Source organism: Mauremys mutica, chromosome 4 (assembly GCF_020497125.1).
Source record: "Mauremys mutica isolate MM-2020 ecotype Southern chromosome 4, ASM2049712v1, whole genome shotgun sequence".
Classification (NCBI taxonomy): Eukaryota; Metazoa; Chordata; order Testudines; family Geoemydidae; genus Mauremys; species Mauremys mutica.
Window position 1 is genome coordinate 59,937,161 of NC_059075.1, and position 18,841 is coordinate 59,956,001.

Below are 18,841 nucleotides of genomic sequence, written 5' to 3' on the forward strand. Positions count from 1 at the left end.
TATATCTAATAACAGTGAATGGGGTGGGTCTGGTATTTCATTTCAGCTTGTGGCATGATTCTCATTTATATTAAGCCCCCTATACCGCCCTCTGTCTATCTATGGTAATATCATTACTTTCAGCATCACAGTCTTTAATGTATTTTTTCTCCTGCTGACAACAGTTCATCTTACTTAATTAGCCTCTTAGAGTTGGTTGGGCAGCTCCCACCTTTTCATGTTCTCTGTATGTATATGTATCTCCTCACTATATGTTCCATTCTATGCATCTATGCTGTAGCCCACGAAAGCTTATGCTCAAATAAATTTGTTAGTCTCTAAGGTGCCACAAGTACTCCTGTTCTTTTTGCGGATACAGACTAATACGGCTGCTACTCTGAAACCAGTCTTTAATGAAGTTATCCTCACAACACTACGGAGAGATAGCAGAGTGCGATTATTCCTGTTTTACAGATAGGGCACAGAGGCCCAAACCTTCAAAGGTAGTTAGGGCCCCAACTTCCATTGATTTCAGGGTTCCAATGATTTCAATGGAAGCTGGAAGCCTAAATAGCTTTGTGGATAAGGGGCAGAGCAACTTACCCAAGCTCATAAAGGAAGTCTCTGGTGGAGAATTGAATCCCAGGTCTTCTGAGTCTGAGGCTAGCACCTACCCACTGGACCATCCTTCCACTCTGGCAGCATAAAGGGACCTGGAAATAGCTGTAAATGTAATTGAAATGTATACATGCCAGACTGAGTCCCTGTGTACTTGGCAAATGAAGACAGGAAAGAGATGTAGCTTTCTTGGTGTTGCATCTGCTTTCCCTCTGCATACATGTGTTGCACTGAGCCCTTGCACCCATGGACCTTTTACTTAATTTCAGAGGATACATGTGCACTGCAGTGTAAGCCTAGGGTTAGTACAACTTGAGTCAGCAGATCTGGCTTCGAGAACCTAGAGCTTGAGCGTCTACACTGATTGTCACCCCTATGTTAAGAATTTTCTAACCTGCTCCTGAACCTGGGGCTCAGCACACCAACCTCAGTCCAACCAACCATCTCAGACTTTCTAGAGCTCCCCTGAAATATGGCCACTCTAGCCATTTGTTCGTGGGGTAGTGTGGGAAAACCTGACTGTCCACCAAACTTGACTGTCCAGAGAGGTCAATGAAAGTCAGTCCAAGGGATGGTGGAATACTTTTGGTGGACACCCAGAGCATGAGTCCAGTGGGACTGTGTCTACATTGCAAAGCAGTAGGGCTTGAACCCTGGGCCCCATCTTGACTCAGGCTTGGACCCTCCATCCCATGGGGGCCTGGGACCCTGAGTCAGACCCCTGGATTAATGCAATATGTGTGTAGATGGAAGGGGGTTAGGCCTGGGCCTGCGTTCAAACCCTGGGCTTATATTGCACTGCAGACATACCCTTTGTGTCTTTGAACCCACTGACTTATCTGAACCAATTGTATCCACTGGCACTCATCAACAAATGACAGGGCTCTGGCTTTTACTGATTGTAGCTTTATACCATAGAGCCCTCGTCTGTGCTCTGGGAACAACTGCATCAGCATTCCAAGGCCACTGCAAATCTATCATTTCAAATTTCATTTTGCAGATCATGTAACTGCTGTTTGTTTTATGTACTATATTGTCTGCTTGGGACATGTGTTTCATGTTCATATTACTACAGCCTTACTACAGTTTTTTGTGAATCACACTTTATAAAATAATTGTTATCTAGGGATGGTTAAACATCTGATTGTGCAGATGAATTTTCACTAATGATAGCATGATCCAGTTCAAAGTTTAAGTCCATTGCAATTCAGGATAGTACTTAGGTATGTGTTAAACTTTTAAGCATTTGCTTAAGCATGTTTTCTGAATCCATGTCTTTATTCTCACCTGTGCTGTTTACCCACTGTGACATTTCACGTCTCTGTGCCTCAGTTTCCCCTCCTGTAAAATGTGACTAATGAAGTTTACATACACCTTTGTGAAGTGCTTTGAGACCTTTGGGTGAAAAGCACAATAACTGTACTAAAGATCTTATTTTATGTAAAGTCTGGAGTTCCAATTATCCAGTAATCACACATGGTGCTATTTATTTGCCATTTTTCCAGGTAAATAAAATATCTCAGATTTATATGGCACCTTCATGCTGGCTGATAGATCTCCCACACTGAGCCTGTTTCTAATATGCCCTCATCAGGGCAAAGGCTATATTACATTTCATGGAAAAGGAGGAAAAATCACTATGAAAAGAATACAGAAAAGTTGATGTTTAAGTAGAGGTCTCAAAAGAAAAAGCATCTGTAACTAAAGGTGATATATTGTGTAGCTAAACACTGATGTCCAAATTTACCCTCAATGTAATGTAATTCCAAGTAAGTGAGTAGAGTTCCATCAGAAATTAATTTGGCCTGCAGTATTTACTCGCTATTCCTCTGTGAAAAAGGAATGGAAACTGTCTCTTTAAGCAGTAGACGGTGCAGTGTGAGCACCTTTTATGCTGAGGCTGCTCTGCATCAGGTGGGGTAGGGCTGACTCAGCTGATTTGGATATTTGTATGCTCACTGGTTTAGAGTCTGGTCATTTAAAGATATCCCTGCAAGGGGTGGGAAGGGAGAACTTTACAAGGGAGGGGTTCCGGGTAAATTGAACCAGGTACAAAAGTCTGACTAAGTGGCTGTTTCTCATTTTAGTCCCAGGAAGTGTAGAGGAGTTTCTGATAGAAAATAAAGGTGCCTGCAGCATGTGTACAACTGTGATATTCCCTAGTTCTAATTTAAAAGCACCTCAGTCTAGGCTGGGAAAGCTAGTAATTTATTTGTATTTGGCTGGGATGAGGGAGTGGGGTTGGTTGTCATCTTCAGTAAATGAAACTGAAAGTCTTCTGTTCAATTAATCTGTGTGCAGTACATTTAAACACCTATCAGTGTATAAAATTGATCTGCTAAGGGGTTGATAGTTACTTACATTTCAGTCTGTAAGGAATAGGACTCTATATCCCTCCACACAGGTGGGAATATGTTACTGTGTTTTTCTATAGGTTTCAAACTGAAGCTTCTTGGGAATGTAGTTTTTATATTTTATTGTATGGGTCCTAATTCTACTGAGAGCTGCCCCCTTTCAGTTCCACTCCCCCTGCACTAACCTGTACATGGAGTTTTTATTTTGGTTTTTATGATGTTTGTGGAAGGATCTGGTTCTCTCCAACATACAGTGTTATTTGAACCCCCAACCTTATGGAGAGATGAGTGATGTGCTGCCAGATTCTTCTTGCTTAGAGCAAACAGGTTGATTTTTTAAAACTGCAAGTCTATGCAGAAATCCAGGTTAAATGAGGATATTGGATTTTGCGAACGTCTAACACATCAATAGATTGCAATGGAAATCTGTGACTTTTCTGAGGGGGATTATTGAAGCTGTAACATAAGAAGAATCCCTTTAATACAGCAAATTGATGCATTGAAATGTAAGTATGGCAATGATATAATTTCAAATATTGGTATCAGAAGGGATCGATTTAGGGTGACCAGATATCCTGATTGTATAGGTACAGTCCCAATTTTGGGGGCTTTTTCTTATATAGGTGTCTATTACCCCACACTCCTTGTCCCGATGTTTTACACTTGCTACCTGGTCACCCTAGATCTACTTAACTCAAGTTTTTTGTGATCCCAGCAACTGCTTGGTGTCAGGAAGAAATCTTGTCAGGATCTTACCTGGTCTCCAAAAGCACCATGTTATGACTTCCAGCCAAGGAAGGCTGGATAAGGCTTTCCCTGGAACCCATTAAAGCTGATCTAGGAAATGGTTAGAGTAGGGGTTCTCAAGAATACTGATAGCAATACACTAGAAGCAGCTGCTTACAACAGTTTTACGTTTGTTGTCCTACTTCATATAGATCCTACTTAATTGCAAGCAGCAAGTGTAATGGGAATTCCCCATTAGTGGTTCTGGTCAGGATTCAGGTGGGATCTCATGCTCTTGGAGGAAGAGACACTTCTTCCTGCCTCTCACAGACTGTGTGGTCAGGGTGATGTTCTTGGTTGCTATAGGCCAGCCCAAGAAGTCAGTTTGCAGTGGTTGGCTAGTCCTGAGGCTAATAGCATAAAAAGAGGGACATTGTCTACTTTGAGGCTGCAGAAGCAACTGCTGCATATGAAAGCCTGCAGTTTTGGCCAAGTGAAGCCAGTTGTCTGTGATGTGGTAACTTTGCAATGCCTTATCTGATCAATTCCAAAATTTCAGGGAAAGTCCTAGGCAGCAGTGGGCACAAGCCTAGTGAGTTTGGTGCAGATTTGAACATTGATTCACAGAAACCGATGCCCCAAGACTGCCTGGTGCTGCAGGCAGAGGATTCTGATGCCTACACATATTAGAGGTGGCAGCTTAATTTGCTGGGGAGCACACTATTGTCTGGACTCCATCAGAAATAAGACCACCTTACAGAGAGGGTGTGAAGCAGAGAGTGGGGGGTATGGGAGGAAGTGTGTTTGTGGAGGGAATGGGGACCCAGAGGGGGAGGAGGAAATAGCCATGGTAGGGGGAAGTAGCAGGGACCAGACAGATGGGCTGTTGGTGATGGGGGGGGGGGAGCAGGGACCTGGAGAGGGTGTGGGCCAGTGGTGATGGAGAAGCAGAGGCTGGGAGAGAACTGGGGGCTGGTGGGGGAGGGGAAGGAGGTGGGCAGGAGAGTGGGTGTGAGGGGCAAAGCAGAGACCTACAAGAGAATGGTGGGAGGGGAGTGGGGGTGGTGATAAGGGAAGCAGGGACTCAGGAGATGGAAGACTGAATAGATGGGTGTAGAAGCAGAGACCTGGAGTGGAGACAGGGAGGGAAAATCAGGGTGGGGAAGAAACAGGGTCCTGGAGAGGTGGGAGTGGAGATGGGATAAGGAAATAGGGAGCTGGGGGGCACACATGGAGCCCCTGCCATAAGGGGAATAGAGAAAAGGGTTAAATGGTATGGGGGGAGAGGGCGTGGCAGAGACACCAAGCCCCTGGCATGGGGGTGGGATGTGGGATTGCAGGGACTGGGAGTCCCTTAAATAGAGGGGTATGAGAGGGTGGCATACAGGCAGCTTGTCATCTTCTCTGCTGTAGTGTTTGTTTGAAGGACTCTCTGGCCACACTTAGTTGATCCATTTGTTATATATTCCCATTGTCTGTTTCTTTTTATCCAGTTAAAGTTGTTAACTGAACGATTGTTTGGGTAATTGGGAATAAAGAAACATAACTCCCTCTTTTCTAAAGCCATTCTCTTCCTTTGTCATACCATTTTCTTTCCTTAATCGGTGTTGTCTTTCTCCACTGCCTTTCTTTCCTTTTCCTGCCCCCATCCCAGTCTCCACTGGTACCTGTCCCTTTTGTACAGGCATAAATGACTGCATAAGGTGCACAGCTGTGGAGAATCAAGCCTTCAGCTTCTCTCAATTCCTGTCGTTTTGTAACTTCCTTGGAGCCACCCTGCTACTGGGAGGCCACAGGAAACTACAACCAGGCCTTCACTGGCTATGGAGATGACTGTGACAGCAGGTTAGTAAACACTGCTACTGCCTATACCAGCACATTTCAAATGGTGAGTCAACAAACAAAGGGATATTTATTCCCCTCTGCTGCTATTCAGACAACAAGCAGAATGTTTTGGATGTTGTTCCCTTTACAGGAATCGGAATGTTCTGTGACAGTTGGGCATTGGCAGCTCATTCTTCATCGTTAATGAGAAAAACCACTCTCATGGGGTTCCTGTGATGTTGGTTAGGGAGTAGTAGATAGCCAGCTATCTTGTATTGTAACCAATGATTACATTATTTCCTCTCCACCTCCCTTTCTTTGAGAGTGTAATTGATGGCTGTGGAAGGGACAAGAAAAGAAGTTTAAATAGTCAATGTCCCAAAGGAGAAAGTGGCTATATGAAGCGTGCCAGAGACAACTCTGGTGATGCAGGGTCTAAGTCTGCTTTCTCTGTCAATTCCAGTTCTTCTACTTCTCCATCAGATACAGAGGGGTTGCTGTCTTGGCCTGGTCTCCAGATGTTCTGATATCCTGCATCCTTGAAAGAGGTAAGTTACCTGTCCTGCACCCTGAATGAGGAGGTGACACTTAATTGTAAATGGAATAGCATGTACATTGACAAGTTTCTCTTAGGCAACAGTTAAACTGAAAAATTTGCACTCTAAATGCTGGAAAGTGCATGTATTGCTGTTTGAGCGAGAAACAAGTGTCTAACAATGTGCTTATTTCTTGTAGAGGTAGTTTGATTTAATAGTGTAACTGGAAAAACTTCTTATTAACAATTACTGATCAGTTATTAAGGGATAGAGATAATTTAGCTAATTTAATTCCAGATTTGCCTAGATGTAGATTAATAAAGCAACCTTTAGGAAATCTAACTTTTTCATTTGTGTCTCTTGGCCTCCCTCATTCCTAAACGTACTACATCACTGTGTGGGAAGTGAGATTAATTTACATATGCCCCTCTAGCCCGCAGAAACTATTGCCCAAGAGGGTGTCTTAAAATGATAGCAGCAGGACACTGTTAGTGAGAGAGGGATCCCACCGTGCTTCATGTAGTCTAAATCCAGATATCTCATTCATTGTAGAAAGGCAGCCACACCTAAGGGAGAATGCATGGCAGCTACTGCGTACAGGGTATGTGTATGCACACGCTATTGTGAATCAACAAGGGTGTTTGTGTGATATGTGGTGGTGGGGAGAAGGGTTATATGTATTAGGAACAGAATAACTTCTCCAGTTGAAACTGAAAGGGGAATTTAAGAAATTGCAGTTTAATTACCCGAGTTAAGCTTTGATCAAGGCACCCTTGTTCACACCCATCCTTTTGTGTCTTGATCTTCACTGACCAAAAGTAGTCAGGAACTCAGTTTTCTGTCTCATTTGAAGGATGGAACGTCCAGCAGCACAGTGACCCCTAACATCATGTTGGGGTATTGGTTCAGTACGGACTCAAAGGGAAGAGTGCCATCTACTGAATCATAAGCACCAATTCCTGCTAGCACCTGTTTCCTTGGAAGTTTCTGTCATGGTTACAGGGTTAGCTGCACCTCTGTCCCCTTTCTGGTCTCTGAGAGCACCCTCACAGTTGACACACCTCATGCCATTACCTCTCCTGGGATGACATTCTACAATTGGCACACTTTGACTGGGCCCTGGGCTACAGCACTATGTATCAACCATGCTTACCCAGCAGATTGGACTGAGTTCTGGCACCTGTGGTTCTTCCTGTCAGGAGTTGTGTGGCCAGTGGTGAATATAGTGGCCAAACAGCCTTCCTAAAACCAAAGCATTGTGTGTTTTAACAGTAAGAGCAAAGCTTTAGAGAAAAGGGATTTTAAGCCGTCTTTGTGCGTGTCTATTTTACGTAAAGGTTTGTCCTTGCCTCGTGGAAGCTAGGTAGGGCTAATTTGTTCATACCCCCTATTGGGTGCTTGTATCTCATCCTAATTCCTCCAAACATCTCCCTCATCTCCTCTCTTAAGAGAGTCTTTCTAAACTGCTGTGGTCCTTTTGATCTCAAGGTGTGTGCACCCCTTTCCCTGTATGGCACTGTCTCTTAACCCTCGAGCATTTGTGGAGAAATGGCCTATCTTGAGTCATTCTTTTTCCTTTCTGCTTGTTTTTTTTCCTTACAGACCCCCTATTAAACTAAACCAATATATCCATACAGTATACATCCCACTAATGAAGTCAACATACAGTATTCATAATCCTAAATTATTTCAGAGCATCTCCAAATCCTGTCAGTTTCCAATCCAAGTATTGACCAGATGTGATCCTCCTTAGTTGAAATCACAGTCCACAGTGGTATTGCTGCAGAGTCATTAAAACACTTCTGGAGAATAAGGTGAGATAACTCTGTTAGATTCTGTGCTTTGCATTTGGCCAGTACCTTAGTTAACCTATTGCTGCTGCTCACTAGATAGAGAGAGAGCCTGTTTTTAAAATGTATAGGACAGCTTGGTAGTCCAGTGGTAAAATATACTGCTGACTCTCAAAGGTTGACTCTCTCACTCTTCAGGTTGGGAGCACTGTGTAGGCAGCACTCAGCCCCTGGGGACAGGGAATACCCTTTACCCTTGGGTGACTCCCTTTAGCTGACGCTCACCAGCATTGATGGGTTTGGGGAGGGTAACTGCATGCCCTGAGGATATGTTGCTGTGCTACAGGACTCTTGAGGGAAGAGGTGAAATAAAGGTATAATGGGAATGTTTTCCCTCCTTTCCCCCCATCTTTCTTTAAATGCCAAACTGTAATAAAGTTGCTAAAGCATAAGGGAAGCAGGTCCGAGAGCAGTCGTGATTCTGAAAAGTCTGATCTGATTGAGGGGCTGTTGCATGCTGTCACGTTAGAAATCAACTCTTTAGTAAGTTTATGGATCTATATGAGACTGTGTGTTCCTTTACAACCATTACGGTCTTCAGAGTACATAGTATGCATATACTTTAAGTAGTCATAAGATAGACTGCACTATCATCTCTATATGCTTCTGTGAATTGACTGTTTTCTATTTTAATGCTACCTTAAAGGAGGAGAAAAATTAGTGTTAGCACTGTGCACTTCTACAGAGCTTGTCTTCTGAGCATCTCAAAACACAAGGATCTTACAAAGGTGGCTATGTTATTGGATGAAGGCCAATTGCTACTGTAAATCCCCTGTGGCTCTCAGCAGTATAGCTGATAAATCTTGAGGGGGAGGGAGAGAAGAAAGGGTTGTTCTTTATCAAAGATGGTAGCAAATTTTTCCGGCAGCCTCATGTCTAGCTTCTGTACCATTGTCACAGGTAGTGTACATGTCTTTGCTGGAGAGGTCAGGTTTCAAATGAAAGTTCAATCAGGCCTCATATAATCAGTTATCATAGCTCAGTCCAAAAGCATGTTGGTTAGTTTTCATGGTAATTTGCCAGTGTGCTAGGTTCAAGTGCCTGTGTCAATGTTCACCATAGTAACATCTAGTAGTGGCTGACCACTTGCTCTGGGGATGGCTGGCCTGGAAAAATATACCATCAATGAACCCTACTCTGGTCCCTTGCATGTGTGAAATCATTGCTGTACACTGTGTGGTAGACTCAGACAATTACTTACCATCATGTGGAGACTTTATCGGTAGCTTACAAATCCTGGTTGTTGAGAGGAGTTGCCCTGTCTCATTGAAGTGGCAGGTAGATGATTGAACAGAAGACTGCAGAGGTGTGTCTTAAAATAAATTTTACATCTACACACACTGCCTAAGGAAATAATAAGTTGGGGGAGGCGGGGTGGGGTGTAGTTTAGAAAGTGGATCAGTATCTCCAATTGGTTGAAATGTGCCCTTTTACCTCTTAGCCCAATTCACTCAGGCACAGCAAGGATTTCAAAACACGGTATGCATGATCAGCAATTGTAGGTTACGGTATCCAGGCCCAAATGGAAAAAGAGTATTTCAGCCTCTTAACTTTCCTTGGGTTTTGCTGAATTCCAACCAGATCTGTAAATGTTATTTTAACCTAGTTTTTTAAGGCTTAGTTGACACTGTCTGTTCATTGGTGTACACCTACTATTTAGACATACTCTTACATTGTGATTGGGCTATCCTGTGTGGCATGTGCTTGCTTCCCAAAGTCCTCCTGAACTGTAGTGGGAGTGAAATGAACGGCAAACATGTTAAAACTGATGGATAAGTTTCAATATGTGGCTAGCACGGGGGTGAGTTGGTGGAAATCGGAGAGCATGTATCTCCTGCCCTAATCTCAGTGAAAGTAACACACCTTTTTATCTTTGAGAAAATGGATATTGCTTTTTATAACTTCCAATTTGTAAATCACATATTATGTGGCTCTCACTGCAGCTCCTCAGGAGACAGCTGTCGCCTTGTTTGGAAATACCACCCACTCTGCTTAGAGTGGCCAGGAATGGGAAAAGACATGTAGATGATGAATCCAGTAGAAACTTGACTATCAATGGTAATGCCCTGGTACTGGCTCCAGTCACTACTTCAGGCTATCTGTTTGGGGGCATCATTTCCTTCTTGCAGCCTGTCAAGGCTGGATAGTGCAGCTAAGGACCACTGCTTTGAAGAAGCATTCTGCTTGCAATGGCCAGTCCCATGGCTGGCCTCCAGAGATGGTCCTAGACAACACTTTGTCCCTGGTGCCCCGTTGTTGGGGGAGTGCTGAGTCTGGTGATAAAGTATGTTTTTTTAAAAATAGAATTTTCTCCTTAAAAACAGAAAGGGGGTTGTGTGGTAGGATCCTCCTATTATGGAATGGCAGTAGATGATTACAAAAGCAAGCCCTTAGTGACAGCAGCACTTCCACTAAAATATGTAAGACACAGACTCTTAACTGATGTGTTTACTGTAATGATTGTCTCAATGGCTGCAAGAGCAGAAGAAACTGCCCCATATGTCACGATACACATATGGGGTGATCCCTTTCCCCTCTGTTGCTATTAATGTGCCCCTTCAGTGGGAGAAGGTATGGAATACAGGAGTGGGAGGTTTCTGTGGCAGTTGATCCCTCCTGGCTAATGAGTAAAATTGGCCTCCCCCTGAAGGAACAGGAAAGTTGCTGATACTGGCTTACAAAACTGTTTACAAAAGGAGTTTGTGCCAATGAACCAATAAGGGGGAAATTTTCTTTGTGCCTCCATTTCTGTGAGAAGTCACAATCACCTGCCATCTAATCTCTCAAAGAGGGAGTTTGCCTTTGTTTGTGCTATGACAGTGTTAAATACTGGTAATTGGGGAGCTAGAAAATGGGTTCCTACAGATGGTGATAGGGCAGCAGGGGTTGGTTTTCTATAACGCTTCTTATTTTCATATTTCTCCACAGCATCCAGGAGCCCATCCCTGCCATCAGATGTTCATGCTTGCATGACCCAGTTTACAAATATCTGTATAGGCAGCAGTGTAGTCTTCATTTGTTCTGCCATGCTGCGTACCAGGAGAAAAGTAATCTGATCTACACCTTGAATGAAAAGGGGAAACAATGTAAATGGGGAAAGCATTGAAGAACCATGATTATATTGAAGACACTGCAATGTAAATACTGGTAAAAGTGTTTTATTGCTATTTATCTTTACATGGGTTGCTAGTAGTGATCACTTATAGGTAAAGCTGAGTTCTGGTTTCTATACTACTGCCGCTTTTTCCAATTGGTTATAACTTTCCTGAACTAACTTTTCTTTTCTCTTTCTGCTTCAAAATTTTTCAGATTGGTCTCAGCTGAAAAATGAATGTTTATTTTGGGAAAATTTAAACAAAATTGTTCCAACTTGCAGTTAAAGGAAAGTATATCTTTTCCATCTTTGCCTTTGATTAACTTACACATTTGAATAGTTGGTGATTTGGGGAGGATGCATTTGTAAAGATACCGAAGCGTAGGGCAGGCCGTCAATTAAGGATATCTTTATTAAAGAATCCATTAGTTATAGCCACCTCACTTCAAAGTGTCAGGCAAAAGTCCGCTGTGAGGTGGTGGTGGTGGTGGTGTTTTCAGCACTTGAGAAAATCAACTACAAAAATTAGCATTGATGTGATGTTAAAGTCACAAAATCAAGAACTCACCTTAGGAAATCTCAAAAGTTAAGGTTTTACCACAGTGTTAACTCAGTCACATTATTCAAATATAGTACTTTACCTTCTGAATTGCAAACCTTATCATATTACTGTGTAACCTATAATATATTTTACAGGGTATACAAAGTTATTACAGTGGTAGGAATCTTAATGTTGGCTATTTCCTCTATATGTGAATGCTTGAATTCTCAGCATTAACAGTAATTCTTTCATTTAATAGTATGCCTGTTTATGATTTGCAGTAATCATTGGCGAGGGCTAGTTTAATAGAATAACTAGATAAATGTGTGGTTAACAGGTATTGCTTTAACCCAAGGGTTCCCATTTTTTCATAGTATGGGACATACTTAATACAAAGACTGTATTGCGGACTGCTTCTGTCATTCAAAATCACACAACATCTTTGTGGCAACTACAGTTCCTTAAACAGGAAAGTGTTTCATGTATCTTTACTTTTTTAAAATGCAATTTAACAGGTGGAAAAGAGAAGCCAGCATGTGACCAGACCACCTTTTGGGAATCCAATTTAAGGTATAAGTGTTGACATGATCATCTCCTCTATTTCTAGTCTGCCTGATTGTAGGTTAATACAGCAATTGCTAGTAAATTCAGTTCGCTTCCAGCTATATTCCAGCTTCCAGGAATATACAGGTGGGGAAGGTAGGATTAGTTTAACATGTAGACCATATCCCAGATCACAAACTGCCAAGCAGAGTGCACAGAGGGCTCCTCTGGCTGGAGAGGAAGTATTGGAGGTTGACTGACAAGTTGAGTCAGTGACCTGAATATGGCAGTCGTGTAGGGGGAGTAGACACAACTGAAGGCTCCATGGAATGTCAGTGACCTGGTTATACATACTCTGGGATGGGAAAGGAATGAGAGTGCAGCAGAGAGCTCGTCCAAGGCAAGGGAAGTGCTGGACGGTGGGAGACTGGCTCTGGAAGCTCAGTGAGGGGATGGAGACCCAGGTGTAGAGTCACAAGGGAGGCGAGTGGGTGGCAGGCTGGTGCAGTGACTAGGCTAGGAATGGTTTTCAGTGGGTCAGGCATGAGGGTCTAGTTAAGGATCTCTGTGGGATGGGGAGGGGCAAGCGATGGGGGAGACGGTTTGGATTGGGAAGAGAGGGTGCAGCAGAGCTTGAGTGGGGGTGGGACACGATGTAGGGCGCTTGTAGGCAGGTTTGGATGGGACCGGGGGTGTGGTAGGGGGATGCTGAGGGGCAGTGGACGAGACTCGGGGGAATACAGGAAGGGATGGGGTGCAGGGGGCTACAGGGGGGTGTGGGATGAGGAAGGGATTCTAGAGGGCTCGCAGGCAGTCGGGCTGGGTGGGGGACTCGCCCAGCGATGCTCCGCGGGGGATGCTGAGGCTCGTGTGGAGCTGGCCCCTCCCCCGCTCTGGGGCGGTGGTGGCCATGCCGTGGCTGCTGGGAGCCTCCTGCGCTGGGACCCGGTTGTGGTGGGGGGGCGCTTGGCCCGGCTCGGGGGGGTGGCGGGAGCCGGGATTGGCTGGCAGGAGCCCGTGTGATTGGCGGCTGTGGAGAAGCGGCCTGGTTGGGAGGGCGCTGATTGGCTGCGGACGAGGAAGCAGGAAGGAGGACGGAGGGGCTTGCTGCTTTCGGGAGTTAGAGCCGAGCGGCAGCGGCGGAGGAGCCTCTTGTCCCAGCCGTAGTGGCCGCCTGCTCCCGGCCTGTGTGCGCTGGGCTGCCGCGGCGAGAGGGAGGAGCCTGATCGCGACGCCCCGGGGGGCCGCCCCATCCCCATCCCGCAGCCGGGAGGCTCCGGAGGAGGGGGAGGCGGCGGCGGCGGCGCTGACGCAGCAGCGTGGAGCCCGGGACTCGGGCGCCCCAGGGGGGGGTCCAGCTGCTGGATTCCATCCCGGCCGGGGCCTCCGGCTGCCCTGGGCCCCGACGGGCCGGCCCGGCCACGGAGCAGCGCGGGAGAGCGCGGCGGTGAGTCCCACGCGATGGTGCTCGGGGCTCCGCCCGCCCCGGGATCCCGCACGACGGAGGCAGTGGCGCTTGGCTGGCTCCGTCTCCCCGGGTAACTTCCATTGCGGAGCGGGGTGATGGGAACAGGTGCCGCCGAGGGGAGGGGATGCAGCTCCCGCCGCCCCCGAGGCGGTTCCTGCGGGACGCCCCTGCCCAGGGCGCCGGGTCGGGTCGGGAAGACGAGGAACTTTCCGCCCGGATCCGGCTGGGGGAGGCGGGGGCCGGTTTACTCCGGCGGGTATCCGAGCCCGGGGGGGGGGTCCTCTGCCCGATGTGGGCGGGCGGCTCGTGCTCGGCGGCGTGAGGTGACAATGTGGGGTTGGGGCGGCGGAGCCTTTTCTTCCCCCCCACCTCCCCCGCCCTGCGATCTCCGCGTGTGCTCGGGGTGGGGGATCCGGCCGCGGCGGCCTCCCAGAGCTCAGCCCCTGTAAGGAGCTGCCCCCTCGGACACTCGCTCTCTCCTGAGCTTGCGAGGCGGGGGCGGGCGGGTCTGTAACCCTTAGGCTGGGAGATGGGGGGCGATCTGACCGCAAAGGGCATCCTGCTCCAGGCTGGCACTTGGGCGAGCTGAAGGACACAGTGGGTTGTTTGCATTTTACCCCGCCCATCACCCTGCTGTCTGAGTGGCTTCCCTTTCCCCAGAGAGTAGAGGAAATGGCCTTTGTGGCAGGTGGGTTGAGCTCTGGTTGTGAGTGCCTGGTGGTATCAGTGCCATATCATATCTGTGACCAGGCTGTTTTGCTCTGGGATTAGCTTTAGGTTTAAAGTTATGTAATAAAACAATTAACTTGGAAACTCCAAATGATGTGGAGAAGGCATGTGATGGGCTCAGGGGGAAGCATACAAATGGGGTTTGTGCTCCTTGGCCAGCTATTTTTTTCTTTTCCTCTTTCTCTCTAAAGTCATAGGAATATTTTACAATTTGTTAATTCTGAGAGGGTTACAAAATCTATACAGAAACTTTATTTTTTTTGAGGGGGGGGAGGAAATATCTGAGACAGATGTCCTTATTAAAATGGCTCTAAAGGACAAAGACAAATAGAATGGTTGATTCCTAGATGTTGGGCAACTTGACAGGCAATTTAAAACGGGGGAAAAAAACTGTAGAAGTGACTAAGCATTACAGTCTTAAAGGGAAAAATGTTTGAAAATGAATCTTGATGGGTTTTCTCTGGAAAGAGCAAGAAACAGAATTACTTGATATTAATTCAGGTGATGTGTGTTTGCAAGGGGGGAAAGCATAAACTTAAGTTTGTATATCCTGTGGTGCATGTGTTTGAAGCAACACCATGTTAAGAAAAATGGAGAAGGTATTTGTTAGAGTAGTGGACTGCCCACAGAGAATGAAAACAAGGTGTCATTTGTCTCCCGCTCCAAGGAAAGATTATGGTTATCCTAACATGATTCCAGGGCGAAATGCTGAGTTTGGATTTGTGAGTACATTAGATGGAACACCTAAATAGATGGAGAGCAGGTTGTATGTGCTCACTATATAATTTCTTATGCAAGTATAAGGGCTTTTGGTGTTTCATGATAGTGTTTATTTTCAAGTATCTTTAAAGTAAGATCTAAGGCACTAAATCAGTTTTATAGTTGAATGGAAGTTTGAAAGGTGTGTGTGTATAATGGTCGGTATTTAGCTTGTGGGGCTTATTGTGAGCAGATTGATTTTATGAATATGCCAGAAATTAGAATAACTACACTAAGAATAAATGTTCATTAAGTAGATAAGTTCTCAAACTTTCTTATGGTGTAGATCATGTGTTAATAGAGTGACTGAACCATTCCTTTATTTTGAATTAATTGTCTGGCAACTAAGGCAATAGTTTATATACAGTAATATTAGAGTATTTATTGCATTTAACTGACTTTACTGTAATAAGGCTTTGTTCTTTTTGGGGTATATGTGGATTAAATCCACTGTCTCCTTTGCTCTTCACTTTAAACGTTCCTCCTCTTCCCCTACACATGCTGCCCATTTGCATGGTTCCCATCGTCCTGGATATTCTCTCTCCTGTTGGTGGCTCTCATTGCTGAGAGAAGCTTGTTTCTTTTGTGTAGCAGTGGCTTCTAATAGAGGCAGCTTCACTGGCTCCTTCTTTCCAGCTGCTTCTGCAAGACACAGGAGCCAGCACCATGTGACTGGCCAGATCTCTGTAGACTAGCAAGTGCTCTCTGGACTACGATTCGAGAACCAGTGAGCTGGATAAATGGAGATGCTAAAATCCCAAGTTATTCCTATTCCTTCTACGGTGCATCATGGCAACCCAATCTCTTTAAAAAGATCAAGTGATATTTTATGAGACAACTTTGAAAATGTTAAATTTAGAACTTATTTTGCCTGTATGGTACATTTTTCTAAAGAGACAGTAGCCTGCAAACAGGTTTTTCTTAAGAGTACAGCTACTGCTGATACTTATTCCACATCTGAAGTTATAATCATCAGGAGCAGATGAACTTTTAAGAAAACATTTTTGGGCAGTTGGTACTACAGTTAATTGACCTATCCATCAATCTGTTACAATTAGAATATGATAATTCCAGACTACTACTTCTAAGCAGAGCTCACTGTATTCTGTGATTCTGTCTGCAAAACTGCTCCAGAATCTGAGCTTTCATTTAAAAAAATGTAAGTTTCTAGCCCTTATGGTTGTGAAGCAAACCTTCTGAATGTGATGCACTGGGCACTATGCATTTCCTTTGAAATCTAATTATAACTAAAATGCCAGCATTAACTAGTTCACTGGTGATCATTTTAGCAGAAATATCCAGCTAATAATGTGCCTATCCCACAATCTGAAATCATTCCCCACACTTTCTCAACTGCCAAATACCCCAACTGTCCCCTGCTGAGCTGCCAAAAACTTCAGATTCCTTGACAACTTCTATGATGCAGTTTTGCAACTTCAATACAAAATTATGTTAAACTAATTTTAATTTTTAACTTAGTCAGATTAAATACCTGGAATGTTGCATTAATTGTTTGTATTCATTTTCATATTTAATTCAGTAAATCACTCTGTTTTTAAATGGAGCTGAAGCAGCCTCTGTTTCCAGGTTGCTGTATGATGAGCGCTGCAGAATCCGGGGTCCTTGATGCAGAATTTAGGTTGACCTCACTGAAGTACAGCCTTGATTATAGATGTACAATTTAGCTTAAAGACCCAGCATTACTGCTGAGGGAAAAATAATTTACCATGGAACTTCATGTGTAGGATCTTATCTGGATGATCCAGTTTGCTATCAACTAAAACAGTTATACTGAACAATACAGTGCCACTGCCTTAGTAAAATACTTTTGTGCCATGATGGATTTTGTCATTTGAGAAATCGACAATTATAACCAGTGACTAAAATAGTCCCACACTTACTTTAGCATTTGGCTTGGTTGAATCAGTATTTGATGTTGAAATTTGACACATTTGAATATGGGGCTCAAATCTTGAGGGAAAAAAATATGACTTAGCCCTCTTCAGATTTCTGACATTAATGTTGATATGCATTTTTGATATAGCAGCATTGTGGGCTGATAATACTGGATTTCTAGCTGGAATTGGTTACTTTCAAAGCCTCTGAGATTGTGCATCACTGCATTTAAAGTGGCTTACAATAACTTCTTTTTAAACAAATTTTAACTTTTGTCACTGTCGGGTCTCCTCTCTGATATCTTTATGCTACCTTTATTCGTTTTCATCATTGGTTGAAACTAGTGGATTCATTTAGTGTTATGTCTTAGCAATAATTGTCATTGTGCAATGTGTATTGTGAGCAGCTATTCATGTGCTTGTACAGTACATGGTTATTTTACTGAGATGGTGATGAATAATTATTTGGGAAATGTATACTCTTCTCCAAACACTGACCTGATATACTTCAGTATTGAAACCAAGCCCTTAACAGCAGACCTATCCAAAATAAACAATTGAAAAAAATAATTAGAAATCCTGGGCAAACATAGGCATGTAGTTACATTCTGTCATTAAATTCAGGCCACAAGAAAACTAGTATATTTATTGCTGATGATCAGACTTGGTATGTCAGAACTTTAAGAGAATCCTCAAAAATGTCCAAATATATTTTACACACCCACATCTCCACACAGGTTTTTGCTCCATCTACTATTCACCAAGCCACCACAAAACAGACCTGGTGTGTGTGTGGGGAGGAATACACTCACTCACTCACCATGGAGAGAGAACCCACTTCATAGTTAATCGATCAAACTAATTAAAAGTCTCAAGTGTCTTCCCTGTGAATAATCAAATGAAAACAGAAGTTCAGAAAAATGGTAAAGTTAACTTGGAAGCATTCTACAGAAAAATGGACGCACGTCAACAAACATTGAAACAAGAAAAAAACAACAAATGCTTAAAATAAACATTCTACGTTTTATACCACAGAATATGCCATGATCAGGGATAATATTGTATATGACTATTAGGGAAATGTTAGTAAAAATCTTTTGGGATTTCTCTCTACATTCCATGGGATTTCTGAAGGGCTTTTTCCTCTTTGCCATACTTTTAAATGTCATTCAGCATCAAGGCAATTTATTGCTCACAGCAAGTAAATTGGCTATGATTCACTAATGCCAGTCTAGTACTTATCTTCAGATATTTCCCCAAACTGTCAAGTGTGTGGAACCTATTTAAACCTTGGTTTTAGGTGGCATTTGTGATACAATGCTGTGTAAGCAGTTCTTTAAAAAGAATGTAAATATCAAAACATGATTTAGATTGTAAACACTTGGGTGGGGGGAGATATCTTAGGATGTGCATGGTGCCTAACACAATGAATTGCCATTCTTAACTGGGGCAAAACAGTGCTATTTACATATGTATAAATACACAAACAATAGCAGCTGATCTGTGCCTAGTCTGTGTGTGCTAATATAAAAGTTAAATCATAGTGGTCTTCGCTACTCAAGTTCATGTTGTGGATCCTCAGTAGTGATTACATACTGTTGAGTAAAAATAAATCTGAAATGCAGGAGGGGGGCTCGAAAACAAATTTCCTTACAAATATTACTCATACCACCTTTATTTGTTAAGATTTAAATAAAGTTAGATTTTAGTGTTTTGGACAAAATAGTCAATTTCACTTTGCATTCTTGTGCTAGTGCAGGAAGACTGAAATGTTTGGGTCACAAACACTTCAGCGGAGTATCTAGGTTATTCTCTCCTTTTTTTTTTTTTTTAAATAACTCTTCCATTGGCATAGTAACAAAATACACTCGTATTTTAAGAAAAAGGATTTTAAATGAAACCAAAATTGAGTCTTTATTGATAGT

General features: G+C 43.7%; 1 protein-coding gene across 2 annotated transcripts in view; it reads left to right on the forward strand.

Moving 5' to 3' along the window:
- The first annotated feature begins 5,914 nt into the window (after nucleotides 1–5,914).
- BAHD1 (bromo adjacent homology domain containing 1) overlaps nucleotides 5,915–18,841 on the forward strand; it is a 76,517-nt gene continuing 63,590 nt past the window's right edge. Inside the window, exons 1-4 of one of the 2 annotated variants that reach the window (XM_045016157.1) lie at nucleotides 5,915–6,049; nucleotides 6,590–6,638; nucleotides 7,731–7,851; nucleotides 10,816–11,034. The gene's annotated coding sequence lies outside the window, so the exon portion shown is untranslated. Of the gene's footprint in view, nucleotides 6,050–6,589; nucleotides 6,639–7,730; nucleotides 7,852–10,815; nucleotides 11,035–13,148; nucleotides 13,513–18,841 lie in introns of those variants that run through there. The other variant, XM_045016155.1, reaches the window with a different exon arrangement.